Consider the following 6,003-nt stretch of genomic DNA (forward strand, 5'->3'; position numbering starts at 1 on the left):
GGCCTGGCCCCAAGGAGGTTCCACCTCCTAGGTCTGAGAAAAGAACTGATTTGGGGCCCTTGACTGGCACAGCATCATTCAGCAAGGAATCCAGGAGTTTGCTATGAAATTTCCAGAGTCAGAATGGAGCTGCAGAAGGGGATCCTATGCCAAAACCTTATCCTGAACACACAAATAACTGATCTCTGATCCCAAACCCTAAGCCTGTCCCATACCCTAACAGGGACCCTCAACTCAACCCCCAAGGAGATCACTAAACTGGTGTCAGTTCTGCCCCTGCCACCTCTCAGGACCTAACCCTACCCATAACCAAGGCTCTTGCCCTAAGGGGGCCCACCTTTTAGGTCTGAAGAAAGAGCAGATTTGGGGCCAATGACTGGAACAAAATATTGCAGTGAAGAATGCAGAATTTCACAGTAACATTTTCAAGGCCAGGATGGAGCTTAGATGGGGATGTGGAGCCAAAACCTAACCCAGGCCCACTCAGTCATCTGGTTCCTGAACCCAGTCCTAATCCTGACCCAAACCCTAACAGGCGCCCTCAACTCAGCCCTCCAGGGAGATCACTGCAGTGCTGTTGGTTGAGCCCCTGGTGGTCAGACTCTGAGGTCCTGGGACCTAACCCTAACACTAATCATGGCTCTGGACTTAAAGGGGCCCACCTCCTAGGTCACAGAAAAGAATGAATTTGGAGCCTATTATCCAAGAGGAATCCAGGCGTTCACCATGACAATTCCAGGGTCAGAATGGAGCTGCACTAGGGGATTCTGTGCCAAAACCTGAACCTGGAATATACATACCATCAGCCATTCCCAGATCACAAACCCTAAGCCTGTCCAACACCCTAACTCACGCACTCAACTTAGCCCTCCGTGGAGACCACTGAACTGGTGTCGGTTCTGCCCCTGCCACCTCCCAGGACCTCACCCTAACCCTAGCCATGGCTTGGCCCTAAAGGGGTTCCACCTCCTAGGTCTGAGGAAAGAACAGATTTAGGGACCATGACCAGCACAGAATATTTCAGAGAGGAACCCAGAATTTTGCTATATCTCCAAGGCTGGGATGGAGGTGCAGGAGGGGATCCTGAGCCCAAACCTAACCCTGGTCCATCCCATCATCTGGCTCCTAAATGCAACCCCTAAGCCTGATGCACACCCTAACAACTGAACTCCACTCAACCCTCTGGGCAGATCACTGCACTGGCCGGCATTTTGGCCACTGCCACCCTGCTCGATTGATCCCTGATCCTAGCCATGGCTCTAGCTTGAAGAGGGCCCACTGCTTAGGTCTGAAGAATAAATGACATAGGGGCTCATGTCCAGTACAGAATTATTCAGCAACAAACCCAGAATTGCACCGTGACATTTCCACACCCCGTATCCCCTAGAGCAGGTCCTCAGGAAACCCAGCTTCTGTCAGCATGGACAAGTCCCCACATTCTCCCCTCCCGAAACCCGCCCACCCACCCCGCAGCGAGTCCTGAGGAGGAGGAACACCAGTCTGTGCATGTGGAAAGGTGGCCGGCTGGCGGCGCATGCGCCACTCAGGTCAGGGAGCTGAGTTCTGGCGCCCCCTGCAGGCAGTGAAGGCAGTGCAGGATTCACTGGGCTACCTCTAGTCTAGGTGAATCCGTTAACTTTTGGAAACGCAAACTGAAACGGAGCCCAATATCCCCCAACTTCTCCAGGAATACTTAAAGAACAACTAATTGGAAACAAAACGCAATGAAACGAAACGAGGTGAAAAATGAAATGAAATGAAATGAAATGATGAAACGAAACAAGACAAGGTGAAATGAAATATAAACACAAACTTCGCAACTTACACCAGATTTCACTCAAAATTGCAGATCCATTTAAAGTGCAAAACTGTCAAGGCAGGTCGCTCAGTCATTTGAGTGTCCAACTTTGGCTCAGGTCATGATCTGGCAGTTCGTGACTTCCAGACCCACATGTGGCTCGCTGCTGTAGCCTGTCAGCACAGACCCCGCTTCAGATCTTCTGTCCCTCTCTCTCTCTGCCCCTCCCCCGCTTGCGCTCTCTCAGAAATAAATATTTTTTTAGAAGTGCAAAGCTATCAAAATATCAAAAAGAAAACATAAAACAAAACCTACATGACCTTGGGGTTTTAAGACACCAAAACCAATCCACAAAAGAAAAAAACTGGTAATGTGAACTTTATAAAATTAAAACTTTTACTCCATGAAAGACCTTGTTCAGAGACCCAAAAGGCAAGCCTACAAACTGCAAGAAATAGTTGCAAAACATACATCTGATAACAGATTTGTATTCAAAATACATTAAGAACTTTCAGAAAACTCTCAGAAGTCAACAATCAGAAAACACACAACCTAAATGAAAATGGGTAAGGATCTGAAGAGACACCTGGCCAAAGAAAATAGATGGATAGTAAATAAGCATACAAAAGTAGGCTCTACATCCATGTATCATTAGGAAATTCCAAATTGCTACACACCTATTAAAACTGCTAAACTCCAAAAAAATTTTGACAATGCCAATTGTTAGAGAGTGCAGAATGAGAAGAACCCTCCTTCATTTGGGGAATGCATGTGCAGCCACTTTGGAAGTGAAAACTAGTAACAGGAAACCTCACTAAAATGAAGTCTAGGAAGGCTTGGCAGGAGAGACTCTCACACCTACCACTCTACATCAATTGCAGACCCAACAGGACCCTTTTACTATCCTAGCAGGAGGAAGAAAGGTTTCCTCCTCCCCAGACAACAGCTCAGCCAATGACAGACTGTCACAGGTCAGCCAATGAGAAGCCACTACACATCAAGCCCCCAGTTTACTCCAGTGAACTTTCTGTTTAGGACAGTGCCTCCCAACTTCCTCGGTTTCCTCTGTAGAAGACTAGTGCTCCTCTGCTTTGTTCCATGTGCTTGCTTATGGTTTTGCCTAAGCTTGCTTGTCTTGGATTGAAATTCTCAACTATTCCCAAATAAACCCATTTTTGCTGGTAAAATAATTGGCAATTTCATTTTTAAGTTTAACAGAAAATAGTTTGGCATTTTTCCCCAAAGTTAAACAAGTCTTGCCTTAAGAATCAACCATCATCACACTTCAGGTACTCACACAACTGCTTTGAAAAACTATTTCCAAACAAAAACTCACATGCAGCTATGCACAGCAGCTCTATTCGTAATGGCAAAAGTCTTCAAGAAATCAGGATGTCCTTCAAAACATGAATCCATAAGCAAACAGGTGCATCCACGTGAAGGAAGCAGAATATGCCACCATGCCCAAGATAAGTCTCTTGGGCACAAGTATTATTTGGGGCTAATTGATTTTAACAGACAGAAGACAGAGGAGAATCTCTGAAAACCGAATAAAAGTTGTCCTTTAGTGAGAAAAATTTACATTTACAAAGGAACCCTCCATTTGTAACAAAGTCTCTGGACTTAAACCTGATTAACAACCTTACCCCTCATATACTCTTGCTTGGTCTGATAGCCTCCCTTAATCGGCCTTCCGACTACTGAAACATTCCAAGTGATTACTTCAGCCATTTGGGGAAGTTAATCAGTTTTCCTGAGTATGTCCCACGTATACAGGATGTATACACGCAATTACACTTCTGTTTTTCTCCTGTTAATCTTTTATCACAAGAAGTAGTCTCAGCCAAGAACCTAGAAAAGTAAAGAAAAATTATTTTTAGTCACCTATACATGCAATGCACTACTACTCAGCAGTAGAAACGAATGATCCATCACCCCTTACAAAGACATGTATGAATCGTACACACATTTTGCGAAGTAAAAGAGTCCAGTCTGAAGAGGCTACGTACTGTATGGCCCCGTTTATAGGACATTCTGGAAACGGCAAAACTACAGAGATGATAAACAGATCATGCAGTTAGAGTTCAAGGTATTCCGTATATTTTAGTGATAGGTATGTGCCACTACGCATTTGGCAAAACTCATAGATGTTTCCAGCCCAAAGACTACATCATGATTATTCCAACTGAATTATTTAGGATGTGGGATTGTCACAAGATATAATACAGAATGTGATACATAATCTAACTGTACTAGAAATGTATGAAGAAACTCACTGTAGGTGCCGGGGCAGAAAGTGCTAACCTAAGCAGCTTTGGAAATGAATGAAATGTGTACTGAAAGCACATAAACAGTGGACTCTATAAAATTCTTCCCCATGATACATAAAAACTATCAACATAGGGGCCCCTGGGTGGCTCAGTCGGTTAAGCCTCCGACTTCAGCTCAGGTCACGATCTCACAGCTTGTGGGTTCAAGCCCTGCGTCGGGCTCTGTGCTGACAGCTCAGAGCGTGGAGGCTGCTTTAGATCCTGTGGCTCCCTCTCTCTCTGCCTCTCCCCGGCTCACACTCTATCCCTGTCTCTTTCAAAAATAAATAAACGTTAAAAAAATTTTTTTTAACTGGGGCACCTGGGTGGCTCAGTTCGTTGAGCGTCTGACTTCGGCTCAGGTCATTACCTAGCGGTTTGTGAGTTCGAGTCCCCCATCAGCCTCTGTGCTGACAGCTCAGAGCCTGGAGCCTGCTTCATATTCTGTGTTTCCCACTCTCTCTGTCCCTCCCCTTCTCACACTCTGTCAATCTCTCAAAAATAAACAGAAATTAAACATTTTTTTCTTAAAGTTCATTGGAGATGCCAACAGAAACCATCTCCTAGCCTTGTCCTCACTGCCCCAAATTGTCCCGAAGCTGCAGGAGCATCCTGCAGCCCATCATCCCCATCGAGATGTGGGTCTGACTCTGAGGCCAGGATACGTTATGATCTCCTTCAGGTCAGAGAGCCAGGTTAGGGTGCCCCCTGCTGTCCGCTGGGCTGTGGCACAGGGAACACCCGACACAGTTTAGCCCCTCGTGGCACATCCAGTTAATCTCTGAAATTCAGTGCCACGATTTGGAAATTCCAACTGAGATAGAGCCCATCATTCCGGTACCTTGACTGGGAAAAGAGGTTTTTTGTTTGTTTGTTTGTTTTAAGTAAAGGTCAATTATAAAAAAAAAAAATTCCATCTATCTCTTACATCAGTGCTATGATCTGAATGTTTGTTTCCCCCCAAATTCATCTGTTGGAATCCTAATGCCTGATGTGATGATGTTAGAACAGGATGCCCTTGGGAGGTGATTAGGTGATGAGGGTGGGGTCCTCATGAATGGGACTACTCCCCCTATAAGAGACCCTAACCCATCCCCTACATGTCAAAAGAGGAGAAGTGTGCCACTACAAACAGGGCCCTCACCTGACCATGCTGGTACCCTCATCTCAGACTTCCAGCCTCAACAACTGTAAGGCATCGATTTCTACTGGTTATAAGCCACCAAAAATACCAAAATACGGTTCCGTTTTAGCAGTCCAGATGGACTACAACGGTCAGCAGCCAGTCTGATCCTGAATACTAACCCCTAACCTTGTCCCTGAACGCTGGGCCCTTACTTCTGATCTCTGGCCCTCACCCTGACCCTAGATCCTGACACTAGGCCCCAACTCTAGCACATGGCCCTGGCACCCCAACCCCAAACCTTAACTCTAAACCCGAAATTCTCACCATCACCCTAACCCTCACCCCTTGCTGCCATGGAAGATATGTGACCATTAACCCAATTATCTTTTAACATTTTCACAAAATAGGAAAACTGTGCCAAGAAACTAACCACAAACATGCTTCAGACACATACTCTCTCATGGAGTCGTAGCTGTCACTTTTCTGTTTTCGCCATCCAAACTAGGTGTTTTGTTTTTTTTTTTTTTAATTTTATTTTTGAGAGAGAGAGAGAGAGAGAGCGAGCGAGCGAGCTGGAGAGGGGCAGAGACAGAGGGAGACAGAATGCGAAGCAGGCTCCAGGCTCTGAGCCGTCAGCATACAGTCCGATACGGGGCTCGAACTGACAGACCATGAGATCATGAACTGAGCTGAAGTCGGACACCCAACCGACTGAGCCACGCAGGCACCCCTAAGTGTGCTTCATTTAAAATCACGTCTTCCCCAAGTGT

This window comes from Prionailurus bengalensis, chromosome A3 (assembly GCF_016509475.1).
Source record: "Prionailurus bengalensis isolate Pbe53 chromosome A3, Fcat_Pben_1.1_paternal_pri, whole genome shotgun sequence".
NCBI lineage: Eukaryota > Metazoa > Chordata > Mammalia > Carnivora > Felidae > Prionailurus > Prionailurus bengalensis.